Below are 16,539 nucleotides of genomic sequence, written 5' to 3'. Positions count from 1 at the left end.
ATAAGCAGATTAAAACTAAAGAAAAACAACGTTTCAGACCGGAGGAGGTCCAAAAGAATCGCGGAGTCACGATTAAAACTAGATCAGGAAAAATTTTGCATAAATCAGACTTTAGGAATTGAAGAGCGCTTTATGAACCTCTCTATTTTTTATTAGAAAATTTTTCTATTTTTAACAACACACACAAAACATTTCTCTATTTTAACATACACACAAAAATCATTAAATGTAGTACACAAATAATTTAAGCATGAATACACAAATATTATACACACAAATACACAAATATTTTAAGCATGAATACACAAATATTATAAGCGCGAATAGTATATACACAAGCTTTTCTTTCCTTCTCGATCACGATGCTCCACGAGTCTTGCAATCATCGGCGTCACATCAGCCGCGCGCATATTCAAGTACGACGCACCCGTCGTTCCCCTGCAACAAGGAGCAGTATAGCGGATCAATGGAGTGTTTAAGCGCGGCAACCCTGATGGACCAACGCGATAGCACAATAACGAGACACTACCAGGAGCAAGCAGCGGAGGGAATAAACAGAGTGATGAGGCCATCATCACGCAGAGCTCGAGCAATAAACTGGGTTCAGCCTGGAAATGGATTGCAGGATCACCAGACGCAAAGGACTGGAATGCGGTACTCAACTCGGAAGAGAAGATCGTCGAAAACGGCGACCAGCAAATTCGGATCAACGTCAACGCCCAAAATATACAGCTAATGTCTGGCGTTTCACGAGGCGTAACCTTTTCCTTTGTCTTGGAGGTTTCGCTAACAGTAGGGGTCTTCTCGATCCTGTTCATCATCTGGAGGAAGTTGACCTCCACCAAAGGAATACCAACCACGAGGGTTATAATCGAGGACCTGGAAACCCCAAAGAGGATGTCGACAACAGCTCACCATTATCTGCGGGACGCAGACTTTTAGAGGGGGAGGAGTTAACACCAGGCACTTTCAGCCATTCATTCTCCATCGACATATAAAAATATACCCCTTCCGTTAAATAAGAACTTACAAAACTGATTGTTAATATTAAGCGACACGAATAAATTGTATTCCCAACGTTATCCAAGAATGAACCAACGACTTTTCATCAGGTGAACCATGGAAGGACACCTTAACTTTAATATAAGCTGTTTTCTTACTGCAACGGTATATCAATTTCGGCTACGCCCTAAGTTAGATTTCCTTTCTTGTTTTGTTAGAAAAATGATTTAATTCTGAAATTTAATTGAAGATTGGCCGACTATTTCCGATCCGATATACATCTAATAATATAAGCTGTTACTTACATGCAAGGGAATATCAACTTCGACTCCACACAAAGTTTGTTTTCCATATGTACACCCTTGCAGAGGGTATTATAATTTTGGTCAAAAAAGTTCAACGAAGTGATGGAGACATCTCTGACCCTATAAAGTATAAAGCAAGTTCGTCTGTCTGTTTCTGCTTAAAATAGTCTACCAGCTATTAGCTTATCAACTTTAAATGTTGCGCATATCTTCTTTCCTTTTCACGCAATTTATATTGGTCGGAATGAATATAAGTCGGCCGGATCAATAGACTATAGCTGCCGTTTAACTAATTTATCAGAAATGCCATAACTTTGATGTTTCTTAAGTTAGAAGTATGGGACTTTCTATGGATTTCATTTTGGGCAAACGATCTACCAAATATCATATGGATCGGCCGGCTATAACCTATAGTTGTCACATAACTGAATGATCGGAAATAACACATCCTTGCTTTTTTTAAAGACTTTTAGAAATTTAGAATATAAGCTGTGACTTAAATGGAAGGGTTTATAAACGTCGGCTCCTACCGAAATTAACTTTCCTTTGGAGAAATTTGGGTAAAAGAAAAACAATTTTAATTCACCAAATTCAGTGGGAACATCCTCATTTCACAAAAAAAAGAAATCTAATATGTATATTTTCCGCTATTACGTATACTAGATCCGTAGTAATCACATTATGGATTGGTTTGGTTACTAATAAACGCATTGAAAAGTAACTTTATACATTAACTCAGTTTATTAGTAAATATACTGTTTTAGAATAACTGACTTTATGTGAAAAACAACAAACAGCCACACCTAAATCCTTTTAAAGAGAAGTTTAGAGACGTCAGCCTGTCATGCGGCTGCGCCGCTAAGCATTCGTATCTAACTTTTCGTACGCCCAAGCCCAGAACACATATGTATGTGAATGCTTCAGAACGTTATTTTAAATCGAGAAAGCATCAGAAAAAAATGATGAACGGAGTTTCCGAATAGACGTAAAGCTCTAAAGTAGTAAATAAATAGGCAATTAACAAAAATATAGAAGTGAAATAACATGAAATATTAATTTTTGCAAGCGTGATATAGCAAGAAAAGAGAAACTTTTAAGTAAAGTCTAAAATGTGAAACAATTATAAATGAAACGTAGCGTAATTTAAATATGCACTCTAATGGCCAAAGAAATCAAAGAAAAAAGATTTTCTTATTTAATAGCATCGGATTTCTAATATTTACATATGTATATAATTTAAATAAACTTAACTCTATCGAATAGTAAATGAAAAAAGTGCAGAAGTTGTTTTAGACTTTTTTTTATGTGCGAATTGAAATAGTGTGTCGATAGGTCGATAAAATCCGAAAAATTTTTTGATTTGATACTTTATTTGAAACTAAAATAACGGTACGCCTTGGTAAGTTAAATGTATATATACATATGCATATACGTATACGTATACATATACATATACATATACATATACATATACATATACATATACATATACATATACATATACATATACATATACATATACATATACATATATATATACATATACATATACATATACATATACATATACATATACATATACATATACATATACATATACATATACATATACATACATATACATATACATATACATATACATATACATATACATATACATATACATATACATATACATATACATATACATATACATATACATATACATATACATATACATATACATATACATATACATATACATATACATATACATATACATATACATATACATATACATATACATATACATATACATATACATATACATATACATATACATATACATATACATATACATATACATATACATATACATATACATATACAATACATATACATATACATATAAATATACATGTGCAAGGTGCGGCCGGTTGCGCATGACATCAAAATTGGTGTCCCACACAAAGTTTATGAGAATATATACATACTTACACTTAAGATTATTTTTATATATTATAAAATAATATATGTTAATATAATCATTATATAATATTCAATATAACAACAAAAATATATATAAATATGTATACAAAAATTATACAATATAACGACTGAAGACTTCTAATTGTAGGTAACTTAACCAGATATATTATATGCGCATAGATTCAAGCTTTATAGTAATTTAAATTCAAAAATAATTTTATTTGATCTTCCGTTAAGAAACTTCATTTGTTTCGAAAAGAACAGAAACTTGTCAATTTCTGCATGGAAACAACACCCAAACAGTATCGTATAAATCGGTTCTACATATTATACATATTTCAAAACTCGTATTACATACATATGGCCCCTCGGATACTAATGTTTCATATACTCTCCCACTTGTAAGTTATTTCCATCCTCATACCTATTTAATATTATATTTTTATTCAAAAAGAGAATTTCATACCAAAAATTATACTAGTTTACAAAATTTCAAAAACTTTCTGCCTTTTACATCCCACCATAATTTTTAAATACATGTAGGTCTAGTAAACACGAAAATTACTTTCATAAATTTTTTTATGGTAAAATTTTTTTTTGGATTTTTTGAGATGTCCAGTCTTTCTTAAGTATATCTCGCGTTCTAAGGAACCGATTTTATCGAAGGAGCACTTATTTTAATGGTAATTGAGTTTGCCACAACTTTCATTTATTAATTTTTTGATTCGTTGTTAATTTCAGGCGGTAGAGGCTCAAAAATGTAAAAACATTTCACTTTTTTGAGTAAACTCAACTGCAAAAATTTACATATCGTCCCACGAAAAATATAAATTGTGAAGATAAGTTATGTTTGAATTATTTTAATCAAAGCTTACACTTTTACGGCTAAAATAAGCTATTGATGATGAAAATCTATTGGAAATGATGGATTTTATGAATATTTCAGTAAATCACTCAATTTGAGCATTTTTACTATTCGAACGTTTTTTCTCATTCTCATTCAATGTTATGTATTTTGCTTGCATATAAACTCTATTAAATAGCATTTGTATTATGTATTGTATATTATGTATTATATATCATGTATTTATTTATCCTTTATTTATATTTATTTATCATTTATTTATATGAAAACTTCCCCAACCGTATATTTTAAAGATGTTTATTATTTATTATCAAGATTATTTAAGTTGTTTTTAATGGATCCAGCTGGGTATAAAAAGACCTAACAAATCAAAGGATGACCGTAAGGTTTTCAAGAAATGAACGGTTTTTGCAATGTGTGCGGTGAACATATAGACCGTAAAAATGTACGATCATTTACTAATGACTTACGACAAAAGTACTTTCATTACTTCAAAATTGAACCGAATCTTAACGATCCGTGGACCCCACAGAGTGTATGTCAATATGAAAAAATTATAAAATCCATTATTTTTCGTGGATTTTCATCAACGATAGCTAGATTTGGCCAGTAAAGTGTACGCTTTAAATAAAAAAGTTCGAAAGTAACTTATTTTTAAAAGTCATTATTTATGGAGATCCCCAATCCCCCCAGTGATTAACATTTGGGATTTTTGGTATCTCCTTTGTCAGAATTTAAAATGAAAAATGAATTATTTATTATAAATAAATGATAAATAAACACATGATGTATAATACATAATATACAATACATAATACAAATGCTATTTAATAGAGTTTATGTGCAAGAAAAATACATAACATTAATTGAGAATGAGAAAAAACGTTCGAATAGTAAAAATGCTCAAATTGAGTGATTTACTCAAAAATTCATAAAATCCATAATTTTCCATAGATTTTCATCATCAATAGCTTATTTTAAACGTAAAAGTGTAAGCTTTGATTAAAAAAATTCAAACATAAATGATTAAATTTCCATGAATTTTCTGAAATTTCCAACGAATCGACAAATTGATAAAATTAAAGTTGTAGCAAACTCACCATTAAAATAAGTGCTCATTTGATAAAATCGGTTCAAAAAAGAACGCGAGATATACTTAAAAAAGTCTGCACATCTCCAAAAATCCAAAAAAAATTTTCAAAAGTGAATTAAAAAAAAAATTTATGAAAGTCATTTTCGTGTTTAGTAGACCAACATACATCAGAAAATCATAATGATTTACGAAAGGCATTTTGAGTGTAAACTAGTGTTATTATGGGTAGTATAAAGAATTTATCCGGAAATGTGTGTTGTTTTTAAACTCTAAACACAGTAAATTTGCACAGTAGTTTGCATAATTTTATTCCCATAAATTATAAAAAAAAAAACCCAAAAAGGCCGCTATACTCGATGTTAAATAAGATTATTTTATCTTAACAAAATTACAAAGAAAGGTGGCTATTTATTATAAAGTTTCGAAAACCACGAAAAATAAAAATACGTGCACTCAGCTATACGTTATAATTATATACTCAAGAATAAAACTTAAGCCTAGCTTATCCATTGCGTCGAAGCGGGACGAATTCGCAAGAGGGCGCAACTGAGCTTTTATTTCGCTCCCGCTCCGCCCTATGCTAACTTATACTACACTTCAGTTTGTTCTAGACTTTAGTTTGTTCTAGACTTCAGTTTGTTCTAATCATGCCACACCGGCCCCGTTGAAGGGGTCCATCCGTCTTCAACCAACTGGCAGCCTCGCCAGCTTATGAATTGCCCTCTTAAATATAGCTCCAGAGCTAGTCCTCACGACGGCGACCCTGACCCTTCCGTCCGCGCCGGCGTGAGTTTCGACGACCCTGGCGGTGATCCACTGTTGGGGCGGCTGATTATCTGCAGCGACCAGGACCAGACCGCCCTTCCTGACGTCCACCTGCTCCCAATGCCACTTCGACCTCACCTGTAGGCTCAAGACGTACTCCCGGGACCAACGCTGACAAAAGGTTTGCTTGATTGTCGAGACAAGCCGCCATCGCCGCAATCACGTTAGACCCTGCTAGTTCGGGGTCCTCGGTGCTGGGCGCCCAGGGGCCTCGTATTCATCACGGCCTCGACTCCAACGAGGACGCTTTGCAGCTCCTCTGCGGTCAACCTTGCGCTGCCCCCCGCTCATAGGAGTAATTGCTTTGCAGATTTGACACCAGCCTCCCATAGTCCGCCCATGTGCGGAGCCCGCGGCGGTATGAACGCAAATACGCATCCTTTTTTGATGCGTATTGTCGCAACTTCGCTTTGTCCTCGATTTGCTGCCGCAGTGCCGCAAAGTGTCGACTCGCTCCCACGAAGTTCGTCGCGTTGTCGCAGTGCACGATCTGTGGACATCCTCGGCGCCCAACGAACCTTTGAAATGCCAATATAAAGGAATCAGTTGATAAATCAGACACTACTTCTAAATGAACTGCCTTGGACGCAAAAAAAAAAAACAAAAAGGGCAGTGTAGGACTTGTAGGGTCGCATATCACGAATTTTCAATGTCGTTTCAATACGGCCACAAAAATCCTACGGAAAGGCAAGCCCAGCCTGAGAAGTTTCATGGACAAATGGATTTAGCTTCTGTAGACTTGGGCTAACAACCAGGTTTTTTCGAATATTTTTAATTTCCTCTTGATACGCGTGCTCTTGAACTATCTGGAAAATTTTATTAAAAGCTTCTTCATATTCGACAGCTGAAGGTACACTATCAAAAAGAACTATAAAGCGTGTAAACGAACACTCGTAGCAGTTTTCTCGCGGTTCCCACTGCATACGTACAGCCCACCTCCCGCCCAACCGAACGAGGGGCGTCTGCCGCATAACGTACGGCTCGAATCGCGGGAATATTAAGGTTGTGTAGTAGGGTGGGTCGAATTCCAACAAGTTGTTCAAATCGAATTCTAATAGTGCGGAAAACTTGCTACGGAATACTACAAGCATTTTGCAAAAAAAAATTTTGAAATCGGAATTCATTATAAATGTAACTATGTGAACTAAGTTTTCGGAGGGCTCTTCACTCGATATGTATAATGTAATGCCACTAAGTACTATGAAAAAATAGCAATAAAAAAAAATGGGATCAGATTTTTCACTACGTCCTCGTCGTTGATCCTGGGGAAAGCTGAGCGTGAAAAACAATCGTAATGCATGAAATTTGTACTAAAAACTTATTTATTTTAAATTCTTAAAACCACTATTGATTTACCTAATTACGAAAAAACCTTTTAAATGATTCAAAATAAATATAATAATAAGTAAAACTTTGGAAAATTGCGACTAAATCGTACTTTTAAGAAGTTTTGAAAATTCGGTATTTTCGAAACTTTGAGTGCGATGCGCGAACTGAAGATATTGACCGATTTCAAAATGTTTTTTTGCAAAATGCTTGTAGTATTTTGTAGCAAGTTTTCCGCACTATAAGAATTCGATTTCAACAACTTGTTGGAATTCGACCCACCCTATTGTGTAGGAAAACGACACCCAGCATTGTTCTACGATTTTTTAAGGAGGGTAAGTTTATTAGTAGGAGTCTACTATTATACGAAGGTAGGTGAAGATTTGCGTCCCAGTTAAGTCCCCTAAGAGCAAATAATAAGAAGTTCTTTTGTACGGATTCTATGCGGTCTTGATGAACACCGTATTGGGGACACCAGACACATGAACCGTACTCCAGTATCGGGGGACCAAGGATATAAATAAGCTTTTAGTAATATAAGGGTCGTTAAATTCTTTAGTCCATCTTTTAATAAAACCGACAACACCTTTAGCCTTATTAACCATTAAAGAAATTTGGTCGGAAAAATTAAGTTTTATGTCTAAAAGGACACCCAGATCATTAACCTGAGTTAATTTTTCTAAGGCAATCCCAGAGAGATAGTACGAAGCCTGGAGAGGACTAGTACGATAAAAAGACATAAGTTTGCATTTTGATCCGTTAAGTATTAAGTCATTAGCTAAACACCATTTTTGAAAATTGTCGAGATCCGACTGGAGTCTGTTTTGGGCAGACGGAAACTTATATTGCAGACAAAGCTTAACATCGTCTGCGTACATTAGTACCAGCGCGTTCGTTATGGATGGGGGCAAGTCATTTATAAAAAGAGTGAATAGTAATGGGCCAAGATGGCTTCCTTGAGGGACACCAGATGTGGCACGGACTAAGCGGGAGTATTGATTTTTAAATAAGACTCTCTGTGTTCCTCCATTTAAATAGCTGGAGATCCACGTAATGATGTCGGTTGAGAATCCAAAAAGATTTAGTTTACTCAACATGAGTGAGAGTTTTACTGAATCAAATGCTTTACTAAAGTCTGTGTAAATAACATCAGTTTGAAGTCCCTTTTGGAAGCCATCTAAAACAAAGGATGTCAACTCCAATAAATTAGTGGTGGTAGAGCGACGCTTAATGAAACCATGCTGACATGGAGAAATTATTGATGAGCATAGGTGTTGCAAATGAGGAGTTATTAATTTTTCGAATAACTTTGGAATCGCTGACAATTTTGAGATGCCTCTGTAGTTGGCAGCATCGGATTTTTCCCCTTTTTGTGCAGAGGAATTATGAAAGATTCCTTCCATTTAAAGGGGAAAATCGAAGATTCCAAAGATAAGTTAAAAAGTTTTTGAAGAGGTTTGCACAGAGCCCTAGCACAGTATTTTAGCACACAGCCTGGTACTCCGTCGGGGCCTGGCGAATAAACTGGTTTTACCTTTTGAAGATCCAATAATATATTGTTTTCAGAAAGAAATGGAACAAATATACTATTAGTTGGTTGAATGTTGTAAGCGTATGGCAGATCTGAAGTTTTAGGAGGTGAATAAGTTGTTTGGAAAAATTTTGCGAATAAATCCGCAATGGCCTGATCCGAAGTCGCTGATAAATTTTGATACGTAAGTAGGGAAGGAACTTTATAACTTCGTGTTTACAAAGTTATAAAACTGCTTTGGATCCTGAGTGAACTGAATCCGACAGCGGCGAATATAATTTTTATAACATTCGGCGTTATGCACGGTCAAATTTAGCCGAGCTATTAAGTATCTTGAGAAATCTATGCTTCTACAGGTTCTTTTATATTTATTTAAAAGCCTGTCTTTATATGTTTTTAATTTTGTTAGGCACCTTGTAAACCAAGGGATTATTTGTAGCGGACGGATATTTCCACGGCACACTTAAGTCAAAAAATGAATTTAATGTCAAATAAAATTTATCTATGCCAGCATGCCAGAATATCGGACCAGTCAAAAGTATCAATTAATAAATTAAGTTTACGAAAATCAGCCTTACGAAAACAACGAATCTTCTTTGATACGCAGAAAGGCTTCTGATTGACACCAGAATTGGTTTCAATTGAAACTTTAAGCGTAGGGTGGTATGGATCTTCAGGGGTTGAGAGGGGCAAAGCTCTGGAAAGTGTGGTACTATCTGGATCAGATACAAAACATAAGTCAAGAAGCCGACCTAACAAATTTCTAACATGGTTGATCTGGCCTAGGGACAAGTCAAAAATGCCCGCCGTGAAATCATGATGGGTGGAAAGTGATAAGAAAGTTAAATTTTCAGTAATTGACCAATTGAGTTCTGGTAAATTAAAGTCGCCAAGAACTACCAGAAGGTCAATATCTGACATAAGATTGGTAACAGCCTGTATAGCCGACAAGTGATGCCAGTATGTAGGCGGCTCGGAAGATGGTGGAAAGTAAGAACATGTAAAAACAAAGATTGAGCTGACAATATGACTTTAACGCAAATAAATTCCAAATCACCAAACTCTGGTAACTTTACCTCTTCAGAAACGAAATTGGAGTCAATAGAAATTAAGACTCCTCCTCCTCTTCGCAGCGGTCGGTCACGTCTAAAAGTGATGTACCTACTTGGAAAAACTTCGGAGCAAAAGATCTCCGGCTTTAACCAAGTTTCAGTAAAGACTATAATATGGGACGCAAAGGAAAGACTATCAGAATAAAGTCTAGGGAGCTTGCTACGTAGGCCCCGACAGTTCTGATAGGTAAGATTGATAGAACGTGTTAGTTTTTTGAAGAGTCGGATTGGACAGATGTTGGGAGCTTGACTCCAGCAGGCTTCGAATTTTTTTTCTTTACCTTAATCGGCTGATGCTCTTGTACAAATATGTCCTCTGGCCAGAAGCCAGGCGAACATATTGTCACAAACATCGGCACTGGCACACGTATCATGAAGGATGACATGCGCCTCGAGTAGGAGTATTTAAATTTCCTAATGTCTTCCACTCTAATAACGGCCTTGGTTTTGGCTTTGATATAAGCCGAGATATCAATCTCCGAGGTATCGGGGGCTAGCCGTGAGACAAATATTTTTGTCTCCGTGTTAAGCCGTGAGCTGCAACTTCCTTAGTAGCAGATTTTTTCCGCTTAGGAGGTTCATTCAACAGCTGAAGGAGACAGATGCAGTAAGGCCAGCACATTTGGCATGTGAGACACTTTCGCACAGCCAACAATAGATGCTGGCCTGGGACGAAGATATCGGCTTATTGCACGATTTTAATGAGCAGACAACATTGTATTCCATTTTTAAAAAATTACAAATTACCAAAAATGAATTTATAATTTTTTAAATTTTCTATTATTATTATTATTTTTTTTTTTTTTTATTTTAAGCAAATAATCCTTCAACCACTGTACCAACTAAGGTTTATAAAAGGTAGGTAGAGGAGGGAGTTAGTGAAGAGAGCTACGGGAGAGCGCAAGTGTAAAGAAATGCGCGCAAAAAGATAAGAGCAGAATTAACTGCAAAAATTAAAAAGGCAGAGAGTAAAAAAGAAGCAGAGCTATATTTGGATTGCGACTTTTTAATTTTATTAAATGCTCACCCAAATATGGCACTTCACAAGCGCGTAGCGATACGGGTATAACTTTAATATTAAGACACAATATTAGTAATGAAAACCAAGTGTTTAAATTAAGGTTTCAAACCCGCGTTTGGCAAAAATAGAATTTATCGCAAGCGCAAAAAATAATCACGACCGTTCGCTATGAAGTGAAGGAAGAGAGTGTTCCACATCTGGTGACGAATCAAAACGGGTACTCGTTGGCCTCTTATCTTCTGGCTCCGTTAAAAACGATGGACCTGTAAACCTGATCGATTCCACAGTCTCCTTTACGTCTCCACTTCTTGACACGACAGCTGCCGGATTCTGTTTAGTTGCGTTCTGAAGAACCTGAGTTACTTCAGACTTAATTGTCTTTAGCTCCTCCACGCAACCAGCACCCGTTTACATGTCTACGTAAAAGTCAGACCCAATAACTTGAGCAGCTCGAGGGAATGTATTTTTCGCCGATTCACTCAACCTCTTCAAACACCTTATGGCCAGGAATGAGGCTGGTGCAGTGTCATATGTAACGAAGTTGAGCTTGCACAATTTGTGCTTTGTGCTTGAATTGCACAAAGACCCATCGGAGTTCTTTTCTCCGCACTATCTACTGGTATCACCTATCTGCTTCATTCACTATTACTTGGCGATACATCTTTTTAATGTCCGCTATCAGTGCGAATTTGTTTAGCCAAAACTGAAGAAGAATTGAGTACAGCTCTTCCTGAATTGTTGGACCCACCATCAACAAATCATTCAAACATTTTTGTGTGGATGTCTTACAGGACGCATCAAAAACGACTCGTAGTTTGGTCGTTGTACTTTGAGGCCGTAAGACACACTGGTGGCGTATTACGTAGTGTGGAGTAGCAAGAACCTCATTGCTTACAGGGGACATATGACTTAGGGATTCGTATTCTTCCATGAATTCTACTTACGTTTTCTTTAAGTTCGGATCTCGAGATAATCTTCTCTCGAGCGACAAAAAACGGCGTTTGGCTATCTCGAATGATTTGCCCAAAACGCTTGGATCCGACTTTAATGGAAGTCTGACTTCGAATCGACCTGAAGGCAGTATTTTAGTAGTCTTTTGATAATGTTCCTCACACAAATACTGTTCTGGCGACAAAATCTTTTTTGAAGATGGAACTTCTTCCAATGACCAGAATTTTTCCAAATTGTGATCTATCGAATCTAATATTTCTTCTTGGCAATTCAGACTAGAGACCGACTTTTGAGCAGTTGAGGAATTTGCCATGTATTTTCCCGGTACTATCCATCCAAGAAGGGTTTTTTGCAGTATGGGATAGTTCGGATCTTACTTTATTTGGTCAACAGACAAAAGTTCGAAAAATAACTCAGCTCCAATTAACATATCTATCCGCTGAGGTTTATAAAAATATAGGTCTGCTTAGGGCAAGTTCTTTGGTAGGGTCCAATCCTTCACGTTCACTGACTGGTCAGGGTGATACCTGAAATAGTTTTTAAAATCCAAAAGTCGAACGGAAACTCGCTACCGTTGATTCTCGACTTCACCACGGTGTGTATCTTTTTTTTTACTTGTGAATTAGATTGACCAATTCCAAGCAAGTTGATGCACGATTCCTCCCTACGGATCTGTAAGCGTTGAGCAAGATCTTCAGTAATGAAGTTGACCCTGAGTCAAGTAATGCTCGGGATAATATGTGCTCGCCACTTTTTGATCGAACGCTTACGATCGACGTCGCTAACAATACCCTTTCTAGAGCTGAGGGTTGCAATAACTGCAAGCTGGTTTGGTGTTAGCAGAGGAGCAAGCCAACGAACTTCTATTAAGTTGCTTGCTAAACCCAGTTTTCTCCTGTTTTGTTTTGCCAGTCTCTTCAGCGGATAGATGCTGGTATCTACGACTTAATACCTTTTCGAAATCGGACCACAGCTGCAATTCCTCATAATCCAGTGACTCTTCCCATTTTTGCCTGGTCACTGGATCTACTCTACTCAAAACTAAATATATAATCATAGAGTTTTCAATTTTAGTATCATTTCCTATGGATAATAGTGATCCATAAATTGATGACAGTGTCGATGAGACCCCTTAACGACGACGCAGACGGCTGAGAAATTTTCGGAAGGCTAAACAGTTGACGTATTTGGTTCGCAAAGATGAGACATTCGTTATCATAAACTCTTTTTAGACTAGCGATAGCTTTGTCGTAATTACTCTCGGTGTCTTGGAATGCCTTGATTGTTCCTAAGGCTTCACCAGAGAGGCAAGAAATTAAGTGAGTAAATTTCTCAATAACAGGAATGTTTACATCTTAGTGTACCAAGGTCTCGAACAGGCTTATAAAATTTTTGAACTCCGAATAATTTTCACTGAGTTTTGGTAATGCCAAACGAGGAATTCTAGCTCGAGTTGAGGCTGCAGAAATTGCAGTAGCTGGGCGGGAGTCTTCAGCTGTATTGAGACATAATCCTTGCCTTGGTTGTTAATCCCAATTCTTCAGACTCGGCTCAAATTCATCCATTTCGTCTAATTGCTCGATCTGGTCTTGCAACTCGTTTGTTTTAGAAATTGTCTCATCTAAAACCTGAAGCCTACATTCCAGCTCGGTCTTTTCTAGAGGAAGTGATCCAGCTTCCAAACGTTCCTCTAACCGGCGAATGCTTTTTACTTTAACATTTAATCATTTTCTTTTTAAATCATAAAGGGTCGTGAAATTAAGTTTGGGTTTATTACTCTTCATTCTTTAAAAAATATTTCTTATCTAAAAAGAAGCGAATTCAATGCAAATTTTAATACTTAAAATTATTTATTTAAATATATATATATTTTATTAATTAATAAAATTAAATAAATTTTAATTTTAATTTCGATACAAAAAACAAAAACGACAATAATTAATTAATTTTATAAATAATACTTATATTTAAAATTTTTATTTTGAAGTAATAAATTTTTTTAAACAAAAAATAATTTATAAATTTTCAACCAACGAAAATAATTAATTAACTGATAGTATTAGTTAGTGATATCGAAAGAAATATACCCAACCAAATTGTAGGGTATCGCGTCACTTGGGGTTCCGCTGAACAAATGGCGCCAAAAATGCATATACGTGCATACATACAGCAGCGGATAACGGAGGGAGGCGAAAACGATAAGTTCACCGCTGCATCAGTGATTGTGGAATAATTTATGCGTCTTAATTTTGCTCACAGGCAATTGTTTATTTATATTGGCTACAATTTAATGAAATTTCTATACAACTTTATTATTTAATATTAATTTATTTATTATTCACTTTAGCTGTACTATTTTGAAGTACATATGCGCGAAGAATTCTATCTTCAATTTCTGTAAAACTACTGCGGAAACTGTGGGTGATGGAACCTATGTTTGTTCTGGACTTTGGTTCAGGGGAGCTTAAAGGTTATGGAGCAGATTAAATTATGCGTGAAGATTTTTTGCTGTTGGCCTGTGTAATTTGTCTTTTCTTGACTTTCAATTTTTTGCACAAATACCCGGTTCTGAGTTCGGATCGTTTAATCCTGCGGCCACTTTCCTAGTACAGTCGATGCAGGTGCAGTGCATGGGGATGACGATGACTCCTTCCATTTAATAAAGATGCTGAATAAATCCAGTTGCCAGTTGATAAATAATTGTTGTTTCGCGACGCGGACTTTAAATTGTTTTCCTTTTTTTTTGTTTATTGTTTATTGTTTTTAAAGTTCTCAGCTCTACCGTCGCGAGCAACTCATTTATTGGAACGAAGTTTCTTATGGCGCGGTATGAGTTTGGCGGAGGAGGGCTAGCCGAGAAAAACCGTAACGTAACGTTAAAAGGCTCTCCGTCTTCTTCTCCTTCGTAGAGTGAGAGGATATAACCATTTTTCCTCACTCTCTCTCTCTCTCTGTCTCTTATTATCTCTTATGTATTTGAAGAAATGCGACAGATGATTTTGAAATTGTAATTCATTTCTTCAGTTTTCTTTGTCAATCTCAATTTTTCAATATTCAATTGTCCATTTGTTTAAATTTTCAAATTCAATTTTCATTTGCAATTTTCAGTTTCAATTTTTAAATTCAATTTTCAATTTTAATTTAAAATTTCAGTTTAAATTTTCAATTTCAATTTTCACTTTCAATTTTCACTTTAAAGTTTCAATTTAAACTTTCAAATTCAATTAAAAACAAGAAAGGAAAGCTAACTTCGGGCGGAGCCGAAGTTGATATACCCTTGCAGTTCAGTCGCAGTCCGCTAGGTGGCGCCACCCATCTTATTTTATTAGATATATAGCGGATCGTTTATAGCCGATCCCTATGAAAATTGGCAGATCAGATTGTTTTCCCCAAAATAGAATCTGTACCAAATCCCATCTTTCTAACTTAAAAAACACCAAAGTTATGCCAATTTCGATCGTTCTATGACAGCTATAGGATATAGTCGGCCGATCCTTATGAAATGTACATAAGATATTTTGGTCAAACATAACATGTGTGGAAAGTCCCAACCTTCTATCTTAAAAAACACCAAAGTTATGGCATTTCCGATCAATCAGTTATATGGCAGCTATAGGATATAGTCGACCGATCCCGGCCGTTCCGACTTATATACTGCCTGCAAAGGAAAGAAGGATGTGTGCAAAGTTTCAACTCGATAGCTCTAAAACTGAGAGACTAGTTTGCGTAGAAACAGACAGACGGACAGACGGACATGCTCATATCGACTCAGGAGGTGATCCTGATCAAGAATATATATACTTTATAGGGTCGGAGATGTCTCCTTCACTGCGTTGCACACTTTTGACCAAAATTATAATACCCTCTGCAAGGGTATAACAAGAAAGGAAAGCCGACTTCGGAGGGAGTCGAAGTTTATATACCCTTGCAGTTCAGTCGCAGTCCGCTAGGTGGCAACACGCATCTTATATTATTAGCTATATAGCGGATCGTATATAGTTGGCCGATCCTTATGAAATTTGGTACATCGAATTATTTTGCCCAAAGGGGGATCCATTGAAACTCCCATCCTTCTAACTTAAAAAAACAACGAAGCTATGGCATTTCCGATCAATCAGTTATATGGCAGCTATAGGATATAGTCGACCGATCCCGGCCGTTCCGACTTATATACTGCCTGCAAAATAAAGAAGGGTGTGTGCAAAGTTTCAACTCGATAGCTTTAAAACTGAGAGACTAGTTTGCGTAGAAACAGACAGACGTACAGACGGACATGCTCATATCAACTCAGAAGGTGATCCTGATCAAAATTATGTATACTTTATAGGGTCGGAGATGTCTCCTTCACTGCGTTGCACACTTTTGAACAAAATTATAATACCCTCTGCAAGGGTATAATAATAATCTTCCATAGGAAAATGTTTCGGGAAAAATCATAGAAGACCAAAAATTAATGTAGAAAATCGGAGATCTCAACTTTGGATGAGTATTCCAAAGATATGGAAACTGCTAGAATTTTAGTTGATACACATACATTTCA

The 16,539-nt window shown here is 36.1% G+C and overlaps 1 protein-coding gene across 3 annotated transcripts in view; it reads left to right on the top strand.

Moving 5' to 3' along the window:
- Positions 1-2,089: 2,089 nt before the first annotated feature.
- LOC6495749 (disintegrin and metalloproteinase domain-containing protein 12) overlaps positions 2,090-16,539 on the top strand; it is a 573,836-nt gene continuing 559,386 nt past the window's right edge. For all 3 annotated transcript variants that reach the window (XM_044717324.1, XM_044717323.1, XM_044717322.1), the window contains exon 1: positions 2,090-2,706. The gene's annotated coding sequence lies outside the window, so the exon portion shown is untranslated. The remainder of the gene's footprint in view (positions 2,707-16,539) is intronic.

Source organism: Drosophila ananassae, chromosome XR, assembly GCF_017639315.1.
Source record: "Drosophila ananassae strain 14024-0371.13 chromosome XR, ASM1763931v2, whole genome shotgun sequence".
Taxonomy (NCBI): Eukaryota; Metazoa; Arthropoda; class Insecta; order Diptera; family Drosophilidae; genus Drosophila; species Drosophila ananassae.
The sequence above is the reverse complement of the archived record's forward strand: the minus strand, read 5'-3'. Positions and strand labels throughout refer to the sequence as shown.